General features: G+C 46.5%; 1 long non-coding RNA gene across 2 annotated transcripts; it reads left to right on the top strand.

Moving 5' to 3' along the window:
• Positions 1-202: 202 nt before the first annotated feature.
• On the top strand, positions 203-13894 carry LOC132388525 (uncharacterized). 2 transcript variants are annotated; one of them, XR_009510256.1, is made up of 5 exons: positions 203-299; positions 5462-5608; positions 7538-7645; positions 10850-11673; positions 12924-13894. It is a non-coding gene; the product is annotated as an uncharacterized LOC132388525 (long non-coding RNA). The 2 variants fall into 2 exon arrangements; XR_009510255.1 differs by having other exon boundaries at positions 210-299; positions 5458-5608; positions 12924-13893.
• The last annotated feature ends 9800 nt before the right edge of the window (positions 13895-23694 follow it).

Below are 23694 nucleotides of genomic sequence, written 5' to 3'. Positions count from 1 at the left end.
TCTCAGTCCTGAAGGAGGGTTCAACTGAAACTCTTTTCGATAGAGGCTGCCCGGCCTGCTGAGTTCCGCCAGCATTTTGTTTGTGTTGCTCTGAATGTCCAACATCTGCAGACTTTGTGTTTGTGATTTCCCTCTCCGTTGTCACTCTCGCCTCCAGCCACTAGTGGCGCTGCATGGACCTCTGGCCCCAGGTGGCGCTGTGCGGCCCTCCGGCCACGGGTGGCGCTGCGGAGAAACGCCTGCTATACGCATGCGCAGTGCTCTCTACAGTTGTTTGCAGATCTCCGATTCGAGCGGGGGTGAGTCCGGATTGATCCCGAAAATGTGCAAATGTGGGCCGGTTGCATAGGGAAAGGGCCGGGCCCGAGCCCTGCCAGACGGCTGGAGCAGCGGTGCATTGGCAATTTTTTAGGTGCCGGAGCTGTACGGGGGGGGGGGGTGGCGTGGTGTGGTTGATAAGTTCGTGGCCTAAGTTAGAAGGCTGAAGGTTATACTACTCTCGGTACCTGCACGTGGTTCAACTCTTTGAGTGATTATGCATAAAGTTTGAAATTAATAACTTTTGCGGTATTTCTGTTTCAGATAATTGAAAATTGCTCGGTTTTGTAAAATTGATTCGTTCCACCTTAGGCTACGAAGTTATCAATCACCTCTCGTGTGAGACACCCAATTTGTCTACCTGTTCATTTCATGTACTGGGCAACTTCCTTGCCCATTCGTGTAATGAGCAGGTACCCAAATTGGGTGTGACATGTCAAGCAGTAATGTCTTGTAATGTCAAGCAGTAAACCAAGATGAAAGAAATATGTGAATTCCAGAGCTCCACAGAAATATAGTGATAGCTAACACATTAACAAGATTACAGCCTCTCACTACATTTCAGTGTATAACTGGTACAATTAAACATAATACTTAATTTAATAATATGACAAAGTATTACGCAGTTGCACTGAACTGATTATCATAAAATATAATTATCAAGCAAGTAAAATAACTTTGTTTGCTTAGAAGCCAAAGGGTTGTTAGTGAGAAAAATTTACTTTAGGATTAGCGAGTAATCCACAGACCACCACAGATGTAGCCTCACTAATACGACTGAGTCAGAGCAGACGGCAGGGCCCGCAGCGCTTAGCAGTGTTCCTCAGAGGTATAAAAATAACAGAAATAAAGCAATTCATTTTTTTTTACACTTTTAGCCACCTAAATTGGAACCAAGTAATCAAGTATGAAAAAAGAATGTCTGATGAACTATTTCTAAGGCCAGGAATATTGCTGAATATTAGTCTCAAAAGTGGTAGGTTGGCAACTCTGCCTCATACCGTTTCTCTCGCAGAAATGGTTGGTCGGGAAGTGTACCTGTGAGTGTCGATGCTCACAATATTCTCACACGTCGGGTGTTACATGGTTCCACCTTTACAGATTCTGTTTAGTCTTTAAATATATAAAAAGTTAAAGAAGCTTGAATCTTTACATGAATTATTATCGCATTTATACGAATAGAAAATATCGTAGTTTGCAAGTGACAAATGTTAACAGGGGAGCACAGCAACCATTTGGGAGTTTTGGAAATGCATTTCATCTCGTTCATTGCCTCACTAAATTACTCTTTTTCCTATCAACACGAAGAGAAAAAGAGCCTTTTTCCCATCAGTTACAGTTGGTGGAGCGAGGCCAAGGGGTTGATCTGCTATTAATGATAGTTGAAATGACGTAAAACTAGCTTATAGCACAGAAATGCTTTTTTTCCATTTAGCTTGTAAAACAAAACTAAATTTATCCTGGTGTAGAAGAGGATTTTGGATGATTAGCTTGTGTATTTGATCAAAATCAGGAAGCAGTGAATTTTTCTTTCATTGTTTTCGACTTTTAAACTTGGGTTTCTATGTTCATTCCTTGCTTAATATAGCTCCTTCCTGGAATCCAGTGGTACCCATTGGAAAGAGCGGAAAAATGCTCGCACTTATGTGCAGGTATTTCCCAGCTTCCTTGGACAATGGGTCGAGCGAGAAGGAATTTGACCAATACCTAAATAAAAAAGAGTCACAGCTCCAGGATTTCACAAAAAACGATCAAATATCCTAATGTTATTAGTGGCATTTTTCCCCACCAGCCAACACCCCCCCTTTGGTAACATTCCCTCTATTTAATATGCGGCGGCTGTTAAATTCCGTGCTTGTTTATTTTGACTGTTTCTCAGAGGTGTCGGAGCGGCTCTCCGGTGAGCTCTGGTAACACTGCACCCCTGAATGTATGAGACAGTACAGTGTTAAATGCAAAACCCTGAACAATGTCGATGATCAGAGGGATCTTAGACTCCAAGTTCATCACTCCCTGAAAGAGACTGCACAGATTGATCGGGTGGTTAAGAAGGCAAATGGCGTGGTTGTCTTTATTAGTTGAAGCACTGAGTTCAAAAGTCATGAAGTTGTGTTGCAGCTTTGTAAAACTTGTTAGCCCTCATATGGAGTGTTTCATACAGTTCTGGTCGCCCCCATTCTCGGAAGGATGTCGGGGCTTTGGAGGGGGCGCAGAAGAGGTTTACCAGGACACTGCCTGGATTAGAGGGCATGAGCTATAACGAGAGGCTGGAGAAACTTGTGTTGTTTTCTCCAGAGCGGCGCAGGCTGGGGTGAGACTGGATGGACGTTTATACGATTATGAGAGGAATAGGTAGAGTGGACAGACGTTATGTTTTACCTGGGGTTTGAAATGTCTGACACATTTAAGGTGAGAGGAGATGTGATGGGCAAGTTTGTTTATTTCCACAGAGTGCTGGGAAGCTGGAGACTCTGCTTGGGGTGTTAGACCCCACCGGTCACGTGATCCCATTTGTCCCTCCCATTTAACCGCAGATGTAACGATCTTTTTGTGCATGTTCACAATCTCCAGATTGGTGGTCATGCATCCTCCATGTTGTGTTGGGAAATCTGATGTCGGCCACTGAGTCCCGTTAACTTCCCCCAACTCGCCTCGCTTCCTGAGGCTCCTCACATTTGTCCTGGAGCTTTATGGCTGTTGTGTCTTCTCCCGGACTGGGGTGGGCGAGAAGGGAGAACGTCCCAGGTTGTGGGGATCTTTGATTTACCTGCCTGCTTTCCCGAGGGACTGGGAAGTCGAGGGGGGAGAATGGTTTCTGTGATGTGCTGATCTGGATCCAAAGGTCTCTGCCGTTCCTCACAGTCACGGGCAGAGTAGTTACCGTGCAAAGCGTGAAGTGTCCGGATGGGAAACTTTCTCTGTTGTGTTGATAAAAATTTTGGTGAGGGTCAAAGTATATCTGGCAAAGTTCCTGTTATTTTTGCCAATTCTGTCATTTTAGAATCTTTTGAACAATAGTATGCACTATTCATTCAGTACCTATGAGTTGATGGAGGACCATCAGTGATCGTCCTTGATCCCTTCTCCCACCTTGTTCCATCTGCTCATCTTGTTCAACCTCTGTCCAGTCTCCTCACACTTCCCAACCCCGCTTCAGTTATATACATCAACCATCTGGGTCATCCTCAGTCCGCCTTGTATTTAACCTCCTCAATGTTATATATCAGCAAACTTTCTTCCAACCCTTGTCTTCATTGTGAAGTGTTCTTTTGTACCTTTGGCCTCGCTGACTCATTTCCAGAATCGGTTATTGTCAGCTGGAATGCCGGAGGGTCATCAGGTCCCAGTTCTGTTGTGCATTGGTGTGGAGGTGCTAGTTTATGAACAGTGACAGGCTGACACACTGCAGCAAAGAGTACTGGGAGAGTTGGAGCTTGGGCTCCAATCCTGTGATCGGCATTCCAGGCAAATGGAACTGCTGGTGTTTTGGCTTTGACTTTGGTTTGAGCTTCTACAGATGGGGCTGGAAGATACAGATCCTGCAACGAAGCAGAAATTTTGAGCAGCTGGACATTGGTTGTGGTGAAATCTTAGATTGCACGACCCAGTGTGAGATGTGGGGACGATGTGTGAGACTCTCAGTGTCGGTGAGTGGCAGATTCAGCTGTGTGAGTCTGTGAGGTTGGGTCCTGGGAGATCACGGTTTTTGATCCAGGTTAAGTGGACCTGGGATTGAGCTGTTTGGGCTTGTGAGGTGTTGATCGAGTATTTCTGGTCTGGGATCAGATGTTTGTTTCTGGAGTTCCTTTGGAAGCAATGACTGCCAATCTGAGGAGAGGATGAGTTCCCATTCCATCCTCACAGGGAGTGGCTGTGAGTAAATGGGCTGTTCCGTGTTTACAACAGTAGAAATAGACCCTGAGACTGGTGTTCAAACTGTGTTTAGAAATCCACCCCCCCCCCCCTCACTGTCCCACAATGGAAATCAGGCAGCTGTGCTGGAGATCTGCACAAAAAACTGAAAATGTTTGAACTCAATCTGATGAAATGTTATTAATTGAATTGTATTGTAAGCTGTTCCTTACCTGCTGAGTGTTTCTGGTAATTCCAGTTTATTTTTATTTCTTGGTTTATATTTCATGAAATGGACCTGTTTTAACCTGGAAATGAAAATGGCTGTGACAGTTTGTAGGCCTCCATTAGAGTCTCTGCAAGTCTCCCCTCTCCACGCCAGCGATGTTGTCCAAGGAAAGGTCATTAGGACCCATACAGCTTGGCACCGGTGTCGTCGCTCAAGGACAGACAGGCAGCCTCTGCCAAGGCTCGAACTAGCAACCTTCAGATCACTAGACCAACGCCTTAACCACTTGGCCACGAGCCAGCACATGTGATAGTAGAACAGTAAAGAAAGCACAACGTTTCCCTTTAAATTATCCTGGTACCGATTTGTCTGTTATTCCTGGAAATGTGTTCAGTACAGTTGTTGCTAACAAGGTTTACATGGATAATCGGCGTTATGTATGAGGAGCATTTGATGGTTCTGGACCTGTGCTCGATGGAGTTCAGAGGGACGGTGGGGGTGGTGGGGGGATGTATGGTTAAGTAAACTTACCGAATGCTGAAAAGCCTGGATACAGTGGACATGGAGAGGATGTTTCCATTAGATGCAGAGTCTGTGATCTGACAGCACAGTCTCAGAACAAATTCAGTTGAGAAATTTTCTTTTGCCAAAAGATGTCTGATCTATGGAATTTGTTGCCACGGAGTCTGATTGAGGCTGCCATTTGGGTATATTTATGACAGAGATTAATATACTCATGATTGCTAAGCAGCTTCAGGGTTACAGGAGGAAGGCAGGAATATGGTGTTGGAATAAAAATCAGCCCTGGTTGAGTGGTGGGACAGACCAGATGGATCGAATCATCTAATTCTGTTCCTGTGTCTTATGTCTTACCATGACTGAATGATGGCTCCTTCTTATCCCATATTGTTTTGTGACATGTGAGAGGCAATAAAAGATTGTTCACTGAGATAATTATATTTGCCTTCAACGTTTAAATTTCAGTGAGTTTTGTTCCTAGTAACATGTTTGGTCCTCCTTTGTAATGTTAATGTGCTTCATTATCTTTCATGTTAAAGTTAGACCTGCAGTGAGAGATTTATTGGAAGAAAAACCACGACTGAAGACGAGGGAACAGCAACAAGTGAACCAGCCCGAGGACTGAGAACACCGACTGGAGAGAACCCATCTGACTCAGGGTTTCCTTTGATTCAGTCAGGAGAAAGTTTGGTGAGTCTCGTTTACTCAAACACTGGTCCTTTAGACATTACGGACCTGCACAAAGGAAGGTAGGGAATAGTTGGGAGTGAGACAGAATGTGCCCAGAAGAACCAGTTAGGCCTCTGTCAGAACCAGTTGTGAAGAAGCCCCCCCCCCCCAATGTTCCCTTTAAACTTTTTGCCCTTCACCCTTAACCCATGTCCTCTGTTTTTTTTTCTCCCCTAGCCTCAGTGGATAAAGCCTGCTTGCGCTCACTCTATCAATACCCATCATAATACCTCTATGAAGTCTCTGCTCCAAGGAATGAACTATTCAACCTTTCTCTGTAACTCAGTTTCTCAAGTCCCGGCAACATCCTTGTAAACCTTCTCTGCACTCTTTCAACCTTATTAATATCCTTCCTGTAATTCGGTGACCAGAGCTGCACACATTACTCCAAATTCAGCCTCACCAATGCCTTACACAACCTCACCATAACATTCCAAATCTTATACTCAGTACTTTGATTCATAAAGGCCAGTGTACCAAAAGCTCTCTTTACTACCCTATCTACCCGTGACGCCACTTTTAGGGAATTTTGTATCAGTATTCCCAGATCCCTCTGTTCTACTGCCCTCCTCAGTGTCTGACCATTTACCTTACCTGTTCTACATTGGTTTTACCTTCCGAAGTGCAATACCTCACACTTGTCTGTATTAAACTCCATTTGCCATTTTTCAGCCTATTTTTCTAGCTGGTCCAGATCCCTTTGCAAGCTTTGAAAACCTTCCTCACTGTCCACTATACCTCCGATCTTTGTACCATCAGCAAATTTGCTGATCCAATTTACCAAATTATTATCCAGATCATTGATATAGATGACAAATAACAATGGACCCTTCACTGATCCCTGTGGCACACCACTAGTCACAGGCCTCCACTCAGAGTAGCAATCCTCCACTACCAATCTCTGGCTTCTCCCATTGAGCCAACGTCTAATCCAATTTACTACCTTACCATCTATACCTAGCGACTGAATCTTCCTAACTAACCTCCCATGCGGGACTTTGTCAAAGGCCTTACTGAAGTCCATGGAGACAACATTCACTTCCTTGCTTTCATCCACTTTCCTTGTAACCTCCTCAAAACACTCTAATATATTTGTTAAACATGACCTACCACACTCAAAGCCATGTTGACTCTCCCTAATAAGACCCTGTCTATCTAAATAATTGTCGATCCTGTCTCTCAGTACTCCTCCAATATTTTACCCACTACCGACATCAAACTTACCAGCCTATAATTTCGAGAATTACTTTTAGAGCCTGCTTTAAACAACAGAACAACATGAGCTATCCTCCAAATCTCTGGCACCTCACCTGTAGATAACGACATTTAAATATATCTGCCAGGGCCCCTGCAATTTCAACACTCGTCTCCTTCAAGGTCTGAGGGAATACCCTGTCAGCTCCTGGATATTTATCTACTCGCCTCAAGATAGCAAGCACCTCCTCCTGTTCTATCTGTATAGGTTCCATGACCTCAATACTTGTTTGCCTTATTTCCATTGACTCCATGCCAGTTTCCTTATTAAATACAGACGCAAAAAAAACATTTAAGATCTTCCCCATTTCTTTTGGTTCCATACATAGCCGACCACTCTGACCTTCAAGAGGACCAATTTTATCCCTTACTATCCTTTTGCTCTTAACATACCTGATGTAGCTCTTTGGATTATCATTCACCCTGACTGCCAAAGCAACTTCATGTCTTCTTTTAGGCCTCCTGATTTCTTTCTTAAGTATTTTCTTACTCTTTTTATACTCCTCTAGTACCTTATTTGCTCCCTGTTTCTTATACATGTCATACATCTCTCTTTTTCTTTATCAGAGTTCCCTCGAGAACCAACGTTCCTTATTCTTATTCATTTAGCCTTTAATCCTGAGACTTTGTTCCCAGGGTGTCCTGTTGGGCCGTCCAGAAATGATTTCAGCTGGTGACAACCCTGTTCTCCCCTGTGGAGTAACCCTCATGTGGAATCGGGCTAATGGTCGGACCTTCAACCAAGTGAGTCCAGTCTCCGCTGTTAGTCTGGCCAGTTTACTCTTCAGAGTTGCATTGTCTCTTTCCACTGTGCCAGCGGCCCGTGGATGGTGTACACAGTGGAATTGTTGCTTGATAGCTAGTTCGTTACATACCCCTTCGTTTGCTTTCACCACAAAGTGTGGGCCATTGTCAGAGCTCAGCATCTCTGGCAGGCTGTACCTGGGAATTATTTCCCGTAATAATACCTTCACAACAGTCAGCAGTATTAATGGTAGTTGGAAAAGCTTCAACCCATCTACTAAACACGTCTATAATAACTAAGCAGTATTGGGGAAGCTGTCGGTTGATCGCTAGTTGCAGGGTGATACCAGTGTCTCTGCATAGGATCTCGACTTCCGACAGACAGAGCAAGTCTCTCCCTGCTAGTTTACACCCCCGACTGGTGGTGACTGTAAATGAAACCTCACACTGGTTCCCCTGGAATTCCACCTGCAGTGGCTGGTTATGTGAGTACGTACATCCTCTGCCTTCAAAGCCAGACACAGTGATTGCGGCGTCTGATAGCTGGAATCCCTTTTCTGATACTGTTTCCTGATCGAGAGTGGTTGTGGTTGCCCGCATATCAATCATAAACGGAATTGGAATTCCAGCAACTTGCAATATTACATTGGGCTCTTCCTGAGGGGTGGAAATCACATCCTTGCTTGTCCGTTTCTAAAAGGGTTGTTTTCCCCACCTGTCCCGTGGCAGCTTTCTGTTCTTCTGTTCCCATTCCTGATCCCCAGATATAGCCCACTCGCATCCTTCTTTCCACTGAACATATTCTCCTTTAATATTAGTTCCCTTCAGGGTTGATCGGGATTCGAAATTCAGGTCGCAATTTTATGTCAAAGCTCAACGTATTCCATTTCGGTCATTGTCAGGCCAATCCATATTACTTTTATATATTTTATATATTTGCAATACTTTAACGTGAAATAATAAAGAGCAGTCCAGAGCAAGACAAACATACACATTCACAGGTACGGACCGGTATAACGATCTTGCAGAACAGGTGGAAGTGAAAGATGTTTACTTTGTAAGTGAAGCAGTTACCTGTCGCATGTGGAACGGTGAAGATACTGCTGCACGAGAGTGGGTAAACCGCTCAAGAACACAGAGTGCTGTCGAACAACATTGCAGCAAGCAGTAAATAGAGAGCAGCGAGGTGATTGAAAGTTGGGGCTGGGTGATTCTGTTTCGAGGCTGACAACGCACCACTCCGTATTACTCAAGGAAGCGTGGTTTCCTAGTGCAAATATACTGTAATCGATTCCCAAACGGGCGAATGAGACCATGTAGAGCTGAGACGTGAATATTCTGACTGATCACGTGAACCCAGAGTGTCGAACATGACCACCAGCTCGTTGAGCAGGGTCTGGATCTGACCAGTAATTTTATTCCTGACACGGCGGTTGTCAATGGCCCAAAATGTATTCAGATTAAAATTGGGCTTTTCCCTTGCCCTATCAATCGCCTCTGTATAGATTGCCACACAGCCCGGGTTACGGCGACACAGTATAGAAAGCTATCGACAGCAGGACTGATAGCGTGTGGTATAACCGGGCGCTGTTGGCCACAGGGTGGAATAGGCAGAGGGGCCCCATCGGTGCGGTACCGCACTTCTGCCTCGACTACTACTGGTTTGGATGCCACTGCGGGTGAGACGCGATGAATGATACCCGCATTCCTCTTAACTTCTTCCCACTGTTCATCCTGGTATATCCGTTCTATATTAGGTGGCCCACATCTCTCACTGTCAGCGTCCTGTCTTTCTGCAGATGACGAGAAGGGGACACTGTCCGCTGTGGCGTCGGTGCTCGGCCCGGGCCTGATTAGGTCCTGAAGCATACCCTCTCTAATCGCGGTGTTCGGGTCAGCGGTGGGGGGCAAAGCCATGGTTTGTTGATACAGGAATTTGAAAAGTGACACCTTACCACGGGAGGCACAGGAATTTGAGAGATGACACCCTATTACGGGTGGCCTTTTATATGACAGTGTGAGGGAGGGTATCATGAGTTCTGGGGGTCCGGTGCAAATTACTGTCAGAGTAAACCCATTATTTGGATGCGTAGGATTAGATATATTGCGTCCATCATCACAGGTGATTATCAATAAACACAATACTGATACAGATAGTAACAACATAACACATTGTTATTTTCGAGGAATGACCGAAATCGAAAGCATCTATTAGGGAAAAACCCTTTCGGTAAACAATAGAATATATGAAATATAAGACAATAGAAACCTGATGCATCACTCAGAAAAGCCAGTTTAAAGGGACGGTGCTTGGAGAAAGATCTTGTGTAACCGTAGTGTATCACATTGAAAAGCGTGTCTAAAGGGACTGTGATATCGGAGAACCTGCACGTACCTTTTTTGTGATGAAAGCCTTTCCTTTGGTAATGCGGTGATGCAGTTTGCTCTGTGACAGATTGCAGTTTTGCTGAACAGATGAAAGGAAATCACACCGCGTATACACCTCTTTTTTAAATGCCACGATGGACGGGATATGGCTGAAAGGTCTCTATTGGCCAATCACTTATTGGAGGTATCTTGATGATGGTGACCTGGCAGTTTTAGGAGAGGAGCTAACAGGTGTATTTCATGTCAAAACACGCCTTCTGTTTTTTTCATCCAGTGGAATAATGAGTTAACTGCACCAACCCCCTCAACTTGTTTCCATACCTATTCTCCTGAAGCCATAACTAGCCCCGGAGCAGAATTATGTAAGGTTGACTTATTATCTCTGTACCGGATGTACTCAACCTCCAACCTCCCATACCAGTTTGTCCTTTATGTATCACCTGATCCTCATCTACGCAAGCTCCTTTGTCTGAAATTGCACGCTATCCTGGTCGCTGGGGAGGGTCAGTAGCATTATCTAACTTGTTTTTCAGGAGCCCTATGCCCACATGGGAGAAACATCAATGCGCGCTCTGTGTCACGAGCGCTTACCCATATTGCAAACTCATTATTCCTCTGTTATATTTAGCTATGGCTTACACACCCTACTCGTTTTCATGTTAGAACAGTCGAGAAAGAGATAGACAGTTGTCATACCGGGCACAGGACTTGGAACAAAGCAAAGTCAATGGGGTGATTTGACAGTATTTGCTACGTGCTGTCCATATCTGTCACTGCCATCTATTACCCCTGTACTTTCTTTGTCCCCTGTCACAGATCTGTCAAAATGCTGAAAGCAAAAACGTAGGTCACTCCTTTATATTTGTATGAATCCATCGGATGATGGCAAAGCTGCCAAAACACCTGGTCGATATCCACGCACTCGGATGACCGACCGTGGCTCGGGTCGCAGAAAGCATATCTGATCAGGAGAGTCGTTGTAGGAGAAGAGATGACCGACCGTGGCTCGGGTCGCAGAAAGCAGATCTGATCAGGAGAGTCGTTGTAGGAGAAGAGATGACCGACCGTGGCTCGGGTCGCAGAAAGCAGATCTGATCAGGAGAGTCGTTGTAGGAGAAGAGATGACCGACCGTGGCTCGGGTCGCAGAAAGCAGATCTGATCAGGAGAGTCGTTGTAGGAGAAGAGATGACCGACCGTGGCTCGGGTCGCAAAAAGCAGATCTGATCAGGAGAGTCGTTGTAGGAGAAGAGATGACCGACCGTGGCTCGGGTCGCAGAAAGCAGATCTGATCAGGAGAGTCATTGTAGGAGAAGGGATGACCGACCGTGGCTCGGGTCGCAGAAAGCAGATCTGATCAGGAGAGTCGTTGTAGGAGAAGAGATGACCGACCGTGGCTCGGGTCGCAGAAAGCAGATCTGATCAGGAGAGTCGTTGTAGGAGAAGAGATGGAGGAAGAAGAAGAGGAGATGGAAGTAGAACAGACGAGGCAGGAATGCGGCGTCGGTAGCGGTAATGGAAGCGCAGGGAAGGGCGATGGCGGGTGGGCAGGGCAGCGACGCTGTAAACGTTGCAGACCTACCGCCCCTAAAACGCTTCGACGAGAGCGGGGACGAGAGTGACCCTAAACCAGGACCATCGGGTGAGTATAAGACATAATTTATATTAACAAAGTTTGTAACTCTACTGTATTTTACCCGCATCTCGCGGTAGGTGAATTATATATTCAGTTCATACATGTAACAGTTAATTGTGTGATGTGTAAGAGCGGTCGATACCAATCTATCACAGGTAGGTTTTATATTCTTTAAATAGTCAATTGTTTAGACCGGAGTATTATTAATTAACCTGTTCACCCCACCCTTAAAGATAAGTAAGATTCATATACGGGACCGTATATCGTAGTTTAAATGTCTGCGCGCGTATGTTTTCTGATGTCTGTCGGTTCGTAATGTCGCTATGTTATTTATTATTAATTGGTTCATAGCAGCCGCAAACCTGTCATGTAATAGGGACACGGGGTCATAGTCCTTTCTACCAAACTGTTCAGGGGAATTTCACAGTGCATCCTAACTCAATTTCCTTTTTAAAGTTCAGAATCTCATCTGTATAATATGGACAATAGCCACGTCTATTGGCGAAGATGTTACGCGTGATATGTAACTTTTCCCTGTGCCTTACCCGTGAACAAGCGACGTACGCTGATGGTTTAACTGGAGAAAAAAGATAATTAAGGGTGGGAGGTAAATGACATCACAGTCGAAAGTTTGTCCTTGGGCGGAGTAGGTGTTGATTCCTGCCGCTGGGGCTAAAGGGTAATATGTCACATAAAGACCACTATACATCTGACATTCAACTGTTTCTCTCGTGATTTCCTGATGTGTACCATCATTATACCGAACGGTCACGACCCCATCCTCTATACGGTCGACAACAGCAAGTCTGCTGCAAGTTGGTATCTGCTTGCCCTGTACCACCCAAACATTACCTTTCTCATAAATACTTTGCCCCTCCTCGGTAAAGATGAAACTCTATCTCTGTTGGAGATACCTTAGAAACTGCTGTTGCATCTGTCTCGCTTCCAAATTTGGGTTCCGACAGGAGATCTTATATGACAGCTGTAGGCTCCGCCCCCTGGCTGCCCTGAAACAACTATCAGTGTATTCACTGCTACCCCTGTTACTGTCGAATATCCGCAATGTACAGGGGGTCTGTGGGGTCGCACCCGTCCGGTAGGACCCTTGAATTTAGAATATCAACCGTTAACCTTGTCACAACATTGAATTGCATAGATCCAATAGCCTCAGAAAATAAAGGGTCCTCCATCTGTCTTTGATTAAACCACAATATCTGAGTATGAAACATCCTTTTCTTCATGTCCCTCCTGGCCAGGTGTATAGAAGAGTCTGATCTGGGATCCACGTGTGGTGCGAACTGGGAGACGCTGCCCGATAGGATAATGATCCTCTTATCGCGCTCGGTCGCATCCGTTTCCTCTGGTGATCGAAATAACTTTCGCATAGCCTGGGCTGACGAGATGCCATATTCATCAACGACTACAACCGCGCTCCGGATGCACGAAGGAGCAAAACTGCACCTCGACGTCACGGCAAATTTTATGCGGGTGGCACGCTTTCTACATCTCAAAGAGAGACGTATACAATGATGGTGCATTGATGCCAGTCAGCACGATATCCCATTGTATCTAACGTATGATATCCCGATATTTACTTTTATATTTCTGTATCTAGATCCTGCTCGGTATTTAATAACTCACTGTCATTTATTCCGAATATGTTGTGACGTCATGGAACGGTATCTGATTATTCAGCGCGCCGGCGGCAGCCCTGGTAGTTGTAGTTAGAGTTGTACAATCATGCAATCCAACATCGTGCATTAGCGAAACAAGAAGACGGATAGAGTAGGACTTCCCGGTCCCAGCGTCACCGGTTAGTAATAACATCATAGACGTGTCCCTGGTGAGAAAGAATAAATCTAATACTCCATAAGCCCACTCCGTCTGCATCTGATGAGCAAACGTCTGTAAGCGGCGCCCCGCTGGGTCACACACGGTGTGTTCATGCTCATAGCTAGCTGACATAACTGATCGTTAAGTGGTCGTCCAGACACTAGCCAGATGAGACCGGTTGCCACACCATAGAGATCTAATAGTGGGCCGACTACAGAGACGCCTTCCCTTTGTCGCTCAGGCGCTAGTTGGTCCAAAGGTCTACCACGCCTCTCAAATAGATGTTCAGAAATTTGATAGTATTTGAAATCACGCAGCACATAAATTCCTGAGTGGTGTCATGTCCAACACTGCGAAGACTGATGGACGTATTTACTACATTCAGCCTGGTCAAATATTGACAGCCTCTAAGTAAGTGTAAAAGTACGGTGCGAATATAAGCGTAATCAGTAGATCTTCTGAGTGGTCGATCACGCTTTAAGATTAATGTAGAACACCATCTATAACGCGTCAGGCATTTGAAAGTAAAATATAATACCTTTACTATATTATTATGATTACATCTACGTAAAAGGCAAATTTCAGATATAGCAAACGTAGTTCTATACCGAAAAGTATTGGACGCTCTTCGATAGTTTAATACCGTCCGTGGGGCTCTGCCGTCGCGGCAATAGGCGGCCCTCTCGAATATCATGACATCCATCCCAATATCATGTCAATGTGCTAATTCACAACCATCATCCTGTTCTGTCAGATCACGGGAAATAGATTGTAGTTGATGTTGCGCTTTAGCCCGATGAATTAGACGGACAAGTTGACATCTTAGATCTAGCACTGGTTGGGTCCAGATTAAAACCATCCTTAATGCGTAAAGACTGATGGTCTCGCGGATAATACAGCCGGTATGTAACTGGGGGTGGACGAACCCAATCGACAGCTAAAGCTCTATTAGATCTTTGGAGGTCTGGCGGTCAGAACAAAGATACAACAATACATATAACCAATAGGCTGTTCGAAATACTAGCTGAAAGTCAGGAGCAAACACAGCAGCAGCTGAGCACAATTTTCGCATCTCTAGCGATGCTGGATCAAAGCAATAAGAGTATTACCGATGCATTGGCCTCACTGGAACCCGTGGTGAATGCGACCAACGATCTATTTTTTTTCTATTCAAATAAATCCTGGATTTATTAGATGAACATAGGTGCTATGACCTATATCTGCTTGATAACCCTCAAGATAAATGCGCCGACGAGAGTGTGAGCTGGAATTTTCACTGCGATGCATAATGAAGCGACGGGGCGAAAACGGGTTCCAAACGGTACCTAGAGTACTGTTACGGAACGCAACAGCTATGTCATCACCTGTCATTGAGCAAACGGCCGTACTGGCAGGTATTGTAGCGATGGTGGAGAATACATCTACGCCATCAGATGCTGATCCGTTTCTGTTTATGTTGCAATGCATGGATGATAATAACATTGAACACATACGGTTAGCATGTCGACTTAAGATGAGAATGTTCAATAATGATATACCGGCCTGGGCACTGCCGGAACTCATCACTATTCTGATCAATCAAATGAATCTAAATAACGGATACCACTTCGCCTTCGGCGACCCGTATCTACAGGTACAGCTTTGCCACATTTTTGAGCTATACCTGAATCGTGATGCAAATAATAGAGCGGCTCCCGACAATAATCAACCAGCGCCTCTGTAAGATCAAACTGTAGCATTTATGAAACAGGAGATAAATATCATCCATGCAGCAAAATATTACGTGCGCTTGGCGCACAGATTGATCTTCAACGGTCATGACGAATTCTCATTCGTGACATCTTCTAACGTGGCCCCACCATGCACCATGATACCGTTAGACATTGAAAGGGCTGTGCCAGCACATGATGTTTTCTATGTTAATTATATGTCACTTGTATTTTCATCCGTTTTTGGAATAAGAGTATTTGCATTGAGTACGGGTAATCTAACGGGTAATGACAGGGCCGCCTGTTACGTTGAATCGGCCGCTCAGCAGGTACAGAGAACAACCTATAATTACAATCTGGATGGAAATATTAATGAGTTTCGGTATCCCAGATTCACGTGTCTTATCTGGGTGCGGAATGACATAGTAATGACTCTTAACGGCGCACTCATCGTGGCTGACAACATTAAAGCTGTCGTTATGACCGCGGCTATCCTATTGAAGGCCAGCACCCCAGCTCAGTTTGCCCAATTCCACCGAATTGCCGCTGCGGGGGAAAACAATCCCAACAACTGTGATGGTGTACTAGAAGGTATACTACCCCCGATGTGGGGCGCCCGGGTAAATTTCAGAGGACACCACGTCTGGCTATTCTGCTAGGTATGCATTATTGCACAATGATAACACACCAGGAGTTGCGGGATCATTACGATGTTAATTACTATTCGGGGTGGGCATATCTATGTATCCGGTCACTGACCTTTCAGTCCTGTTCATTCGCTGCGGTACCCATGTATTCAGCTCTGTTTATTGTTGGAATTCCAGGAATCGCACAGCATCAGCCATTGTCTAAAAGGAACAGGTGGAAGCAGATAGATGGTCGGGACAATTGATATATTTCCCCACATCAGTGAGTGTCACGTAGGCGTATGGAACCATCTGCATCAGTATGAACCACGAAATGAATTCGCGAAAGATATTAGGGTACCAAACTGTAATGATATCTTTCGTTACATGTATTAGATCTCCACTGAGCCCGATTGCCGCAGAGGGGTCGGGGTCCGTGTCTGAAAGAGCTGAAATATGTAATGAATTAGCAATTGTTTGCCTTCGAACGAGTTAGTCGTGTGTTCCAACGTTTGACGAAACATTTCATCAGATGTAGATATCGAACACATGTTGGAATAGAATTCATTACGGGTCAAGAGAATAAATGTATATTCAGCTGTGTTTCTGTTCGGGTATCCGTTCCCGGCGCGCCGGTACAACATCGTTTTCATTCAGTCGTCTATTCTGCATCAGTGAATCTATTAAAACCATTCAAGGCACATCGTGAAGGGAGTCATTGATTACGCGCCCATTTAGATCGGTTGGAACCCCTGCCATATCAATGTGCTTTCCCGTATACGTGCGGAGCCTGATTTTCAGAATACGTCAATTCTTTTACAGTCATATTTTGACGCTACGTAAATATCAAAGATTGATAAACGATCCTGAATTCGTTGGGCTTTTGAAATGTAATAGGAGCTAGCAGCTGCAAGCTCTTCTTCCTTTCATTTGTAATAACAGCAACACTTCGCTTTCTGGCAATGATACTTTGTGCAATGGCGGTCGCGTGCACATTCGCAATGATCTGCTTCATAAGAGCTGTATAAACAATAAGCCCACCCGCAGGAGCAGCTGTTATTAGTGTTCCTAATGGTTCCAAGTTCAGCGTCATGATAACTATTAAATTCGTTTAATAGTTTAATCACAGTATCAAGTCATTTTAATATTAATCTGCGGAATACAAGCATGATTGCAACCGAAGTGCCGCAGAAACTGATCGCCTCGGTCATTTGAAATTTGTGATAATACTGGGAATAGCGATAGGGATAGGACACGGAGTGTCCTTACGAAGAAATAGAGAACACACCCTCTTTACCAACACGTCGTTTTTTTAAATTTTTTGCAAGACGAAGAAACCACTGTCATACCACCGCATCTAATGCTTCTTATATAAGATACCATGAAGAAAATGTTTACCTGCCTCACCAACGGGGGGTTTGTGTAACTAACGATATCTCTCTGTAACAAATATGATGTAAATACTAATGGCAATGCATTGTATACAGCAATCTAACTATATACTGGCAACGATTAACTGCCCAGAAACACCTTATAGTTCCGGTTGCGCGGAAAGTTCGTGCATCCCCCCTCTACGGACCCTCCCCCCAGCGGAACACCCCTCGGACGACGGGAATGGCATCCCCAACGCCCAGACCATACACGCTATCCACTGGGCCATTATGCACCCACTCTTCCTCCGCAGACGTCCATGCACCTGCACAGGCTGTAGTGGCCATATTACCCTGCCCGTGGACAGACAACAGACCCCAACACATCATCTCGATACTGTACCAGACGGATGCATCTCAGTAGACGGGTCGTCGACCAAGACATTCGGAATCTATTAAACGATACTACCGGGATACTACAGGAATTAGCCAAGGGGTTAAGGAAAACTATCACATCGCTGATGGATAAGGGGAATGTACATCCATCGTTAGCGGCCTACCGGCGAGGTCAACCTGTTGGACTACCACGGGAACGCCATACTAGATTGCTACAAAAAAGCACTCGTGCGTCGTTACCTCACCCGACTAACAGCAACAAAGAGGCAGAAAGCCACACTCGTGTTTTGGGACGAGTCGGACCCACGATGGGGCACCTTACTAGCAGCGGACTTTCTATCACGACCGGGACACAATACCCCCAGTCAGCAATTCGTCAATTGCATCAGAATTAACAGCAAATTCGGTTTTTGTCTCCTCCATAAGTCAGCTATGTATCACTTGGCCTGCGCCCGCCGTTTACTGTGTGACATTTTCAACCACCCCGAAACATCTCTATCGGGTCTGTACGCGTGCTTATACCGGATTCACCTAGAAGCGGCATTGCTCAATAAGTAATTGTTCAATAGATCGGCTCTCGTTGATAAGCTATTACTGTGTAGATAAAGTATATAGACTAATTTATAAAGACACGGCACCGGTGCAGGTTGTACACAACAACAATTCAGCTTGGTATATGAACTGTATCAGACGTATTTATTAACACAATGTACCCGCTAATAGTTATAAGTAAAAATGTCCCATAGACCTATTTATTGAAAGTTCTCGACTGTATAGTACTCTAAGCGATAACTGTAGCCGTATATAACATCGATAGATGTAATTGTCCTGTATTTCAAATAACTTACTGTCATACCACTCAATAGACAATAGATTCTAGAAACATATCTCAGGGTTTTATATTTGGGAGTATTATCTCCGGTCTGTATATTTGGAAGGACTGTCTCAGGAGTCCCTATCTCGGGTCTCTATATCTCGGGGTACTGTCTCAGGGTGTCTTTATCTCGAGATATAGTTACAGGGTGTATTACCATTTTAAGATCTGTACATGTCAGAGTTTGTTGACCGTATAATCTAATATATTTCTCTTACACAGGTGTTAAAATGCCAGGAACAGGCCCATCACCTCCCCCGAGAGCCCGACTGCGTTCAGGCGATAGGCCTCCGCTATCACCAAGACTGAAACGCATTTCATTTAAGACAAAGCTCCAACTCCACCGCCAACACCGGATCGACACAGATAATTCAGATGAAGAACCGCCACAATTTAAAACGATACAGCGTCATAAACGAAAGGCCCCAACAGAAGCAGGCAAAAACGGAAAAAAGGAAGAAAGGGGAAAAAGGTCAGATTAACAGACACAACAGAGCACCAACCCGGGACGAAAGAGCCGCTACCCGAGGAAGAGAGAGAGATGCAAGGAGAGGGACCACCGAGTGAAGGGGGACAGGAAAGGGAAGGGTGTTCACCGGGAGAAGGGGAGCGGGGACACTCAAAAGAAAGCGAAACACCCCCGAGGGAAGGAGAGGACGAAAGAGAGAACCACCACCGGAGGAGGGGGAGGGCGGAAGCAGAGACCCGACACAGGGAGCGGGTGAGGGAGAGGAGAAAGGCGGAGGTCTAGAGACACCACAAGGGGAGGGAGAGGAGGAGCAGGACGGAGGGAGACAGCCGCCACCGGGGGAGGGGGAGGGCGGAAGCAGAGACCCGACACAGGGAGTGGGTGAGGGAGAGGAGAAAGGCGGAGGTCTAGAGACACCACAAGGGGAGGGAAAGGAGGAGCAGGACGGAGGGAGACAGCCGCCACCGGAGGAGGGGGAGGGCGGAAGCAGAGACCCGACACAGGGAGTGGGTGAGGGACAGGAGAAAGGCGGAGGTCTAGAGACACCACAAGGGGAGGGAGAGGAGGAGCAGGACGGAGGGAGACAGCCGCCACCGGGGGAGGACGGAAAGAGAGAGCCACCACCGGAGGAGGGGGAGGGCGGAAGCAGAGACCCGACACAGGGAGCGGGTGAGGGAGAGGAGAAAGGCGGAGGTCTAGAGACACCACAAGGGGAGGGAAAGGAGGAGCAGGACGGAGGGAGACAGCCGCCACCGGAGGAGGGGGAGGGCGGAAGCAGAGACCCGACACAGGGAGTGGGTGAGGGAGAGGAGAAAGGCGGAGGTCTAGAGACACCACAAGGGGAGGGAGAGGAGGAGCAGGACGGAGGGAGACAGCCGCCACCGGGGGAGGACGGAAAGAGAGAGCCACCACCGGAGGAGGGGGAGGGCGGAAGCAGAGACCCGACACAGGGAGTGGGTGAGGGGGAGGAGAAAGGCAGAGGTCAAGAGACACCACAAGGGGAGGGAGAGGAGGAGCAGGACGGAGGGGGAGACCAACCCCCGGGGAAGGAGGGGGACGATGGAGGGGACCAACCGCTGGGGGAGGAGGACGACGACGGAGGGGGAGACCAACCCCCAGGGGAGGGAGAGGAGGATGACGGAGGAAGAGACCAACCCCCGAGGAAGGGAGAGGAGGACGACGGAGGGGGAGACCAACCCCCGGTGGAGGAGGGGGACGATGGAGGGGGAGACCAACCCCTGGGGGAGGAGGAGGACGACGGAGGGGGAGACCAACCCCCGGGGGAGGAAGGGGACGATGGAGGGGACCAACCGCTGGGGGAGGAGGAGGACGACGGAGGGGGAGACCAACCCCCAGGGGAGGGAGAGGAGGATGACGGAGGAAGAGACCAACCCCCGAGGAAGGGAGAGGAGGACGACGGAGGGGGAGACCAACCCCCAGGGGAGGGAGAGGAGGATGACGGAGGAAGAGACCAACCCCCGAGGAAGGGAGAGGAGGACGACGGAGGGGGAGACCAACCCCCGGTGGAGGAGGGTGACGATGGAGGAGAAGCCGAACCCCCAGGAGAGGGGGAGGGCGGAACGAGAGAACCACCATCGAGGGAGGAGGACGGAGGCGGAGACCACCCCCCGGGAGAAGGGAAGAGCCGTCAGCGGGGTACGAACCGGTAGCGAAGTGGGGAACGGGAGCGGTACCTCCTTGGGAGGAAGAGGAAGACCCCACGGAAGGGGAAGCGCAACGGGACGAGGAAGGACCCACAGAAAAGGAGAGGGGAAGAGAAGAGGAAGGACCCACGGGAAAGGAGGGTGGGCAAGAAATGGAAAGACACACAGAGGAGAAGAGAGCGGAAACGGCGGGAACAAGCAAGGAATTCGACAACACAGGTGACAACGAGGACACTGAAAGGCGGAAGAAAAGAAGAAAAAAGGAAAAGGAAAGGAAACGTACAGAGAGAGAAAGAAGGGAACGGACGTCTGAAAGGAAGCAACGGGAACGCGGAAGAAGGAAATAAAGGACACAAACAGAGAAGGGGGGTCCGGAAAATTGCGATTGTGATGTCACCGGGACAGGCAAACAACAAGCAGTACAGAATACGGGCCGGTATTAAATCCAGAACACGTCCCCGCGCCACTCATAATACGGAAATCCAGGACACGGAGAGGTCAGACCCCCAATCCTACAATGGCTGAATCTCCAGGACTACCAGAAGGTATTGAATTACACGAGCCCAGCAGCGACAGCGATGGATCTTTTTCTTCAGCAAGAGACACTCACTATAAAGGGTGTGGAATAGATATCAATCCCAATTTAATCATGACAGATAGGTTTAATAGGAGAACTACAATAACAGTCGATAACGGCCTGTAGTTTGTGAAAAACAGCATAAAACTGGCAGCCTGGAAGTTATCGACACGAGAAACGGTCCAAGACCTAACAGAAAGGCTGATTAATTTGAAGGGAGTTGTCATCGAAGGGACAAAAGCTATACAACGGGCAATCGCCCACTACAGAAAAATGAAACAAATCCTACTAAAGCCACCAGAAAATACCACATTTCCAGCTCCAGCCTTGACAAGTATGAGCCATGAATCACCACCAATAGGATTTAAAATTCGGCAATCGACCGACCAAGCCCCATCCACGTCAGCACAGGCCGGACGTTCGGAGGATGTGGAAATTGTGACAGTCCCAGAGGGTGACACAGTGCACTCCAACGAAGACGCCCTCGGGAAATATAGACTAACTAAACACGCACAAAAACATCACTGTCAACTACACAACAATGAATCTTTCCTCGGAGTAATGACTGACAATGACATTGAGGACTCTAAATTCCTCATAGGTAAAGACATGGCTCATTGGTTGCAGCGCAAGCTCCTTGAAAGCCGACGCAACACGATCGAACAACAGCAACAGGTAACGGAGCAACCGATTCTGATCGAGTCCGATTCTTCAGCGGAAGAGACAGAGGCCGTAGCTGGACCATCACACCCAACACCCGTACGAACAATCATCAAGAAGGAACCGGACGAGCTAGGACCCGCGGGGGCAACAAGCCATCCATTAGGAGCAACCGAGAAAATCACACCACCTTCCGGTACCAGTAGCGATGACGACAATGATGGAGACAACGGAGGTGAAGAGGAACATCATGGAGACATGGAACAAGAAGAGCAAGAGTGCCAAGAGGAGACAGATCAGCATCAGGGGGATCCCGAAACAGAACGCAGACGGCGCAGGAAACAGCGGGCACATGAGAAATATAGCCACTTCACTAGTAAATGGCGCAGAGGCGGAACCGGCGACGATACAGACGGGGCCGCAAGACCAGCTCACCGCGACCGTTCACCGATCAGAGATGCGAATCGCCGCAAGCAGAAACACAGAATAGCACCTGGTCACGAATATGCAGTAAACAAGGGAAAAGAACTACTTCTAAAATACCAACTCACCGGTATCTCAGGCACCGACTTCCCTGCCCTAAACGGAATGACGGAAACAATGGTAGAAATAAAAGTAAGCCCCGGTAGCAGAGCATCACTGGACATCCGGCGCAGTAATATTCCGAATAAAAGAATGCAAAGAGGAATGGGCTGGACTCCAAGGCATACCCCAAGGAGATACGATCCTAACGATATTAGGATCTACGGCTTCAACTTTACATCAAAGGGGATCCGCGATATAGTAAATCCACAGACGATAATACGTTATCTCTCAAAGGAAAGGGACGTAATGACAGCGTTCCAAATGTACGCACTTGGCTTGAAGAATAGAGCTTTCCAACAAAGCGACATCCAAGCCATGTCAGAATGTACAGGTCCCAATCATAAGCGGAGACTGATTGTCATGGCCATCGTTTCCAAAAGCTCCCAAAATAAGAATATCAGCCTAACGTTTAATGAATTTACTGTGAAACATACCTGTCTACCTTCCATGAATTTAAGCTTAGGGCCAGGGAGATTTGCCATGTACAAATTGGTACCCGCTGAACAGAAGAAAAGTCGCGTACTTTTGAATGAAATAAACGGTTTTATCAATTCGGTCAACTGTGGGGAGGACACGGCCTTCTGCGCATACATTTCAACCGGTAGTATACCATTTAGCGACGACAGACAAGGCCACGACGAAGATGATGGGGACGAAGGAGAACCGGAAGCCGACGAGTAGACACAGAACATTCAGTATTTTAACTGACCAAAAATGTTTGTACAAAGAACCAAGGCAATCTCAACCACCAGTAGTTGTTGAACAAAGAGACACCAGTATTGTCAGCGTTTGTAAAGAAGATCGCAATCACCAATAATTGTTGAAACAAAGATGACTAAAACCTAAACGTTAGTACTGTCGGTATCAGAGATAAATTATTTTGTCATGTAAAAACAATCACAATATTTCTACAATTTAAAATATAATTATTTTATTAAATACATCATATAGTTTACGCACCGTTATTTACATTTTGTACTTTACACTTTACTTATCAATTAGGTGACAGATAGAACTTCGGTCCAAAATGAACCGTGATTACAATATGAACTGTGACATTTCACCTGTCAACCAGATATCAAACGTTTGTCCATCTAACACGCATTTATGACTTGTGTTTTACATTTCACTCGTCAATCAGATATCAGCCATTTGTCGCTCTACCATGGCTTCATGCCTCATGTTTTACAATTCACTTGTCAGCTCTTGATGGAGCTTTCCATCCGCGATTCAATAATGGTTGTCGCGAGCCTCATCGGACAGC

Source organism: Hypanus sabinus, unplaced genomic scaffold, assembly GCF_030144855.1.
Source record: "Hypanus sabinus isolate sHypSab1 unplaced genomic scaffold, sHypSab1.hap1 scaffold_340, whole genome shotgun sequence".
In the NCBI taxonomy this organism is placed as follows: Eukaryota; Metazoa; Chordata; class Chondrichthyes; order Myliobatiformes; family Dasyatidae; genus Hypanus; species Hypanus sabinus.
The sequence above is the reverse complement of the archived record's forward strand: the minus strand, read 5'-3'. Positions and strand labels throughout refer to the sequence as shown.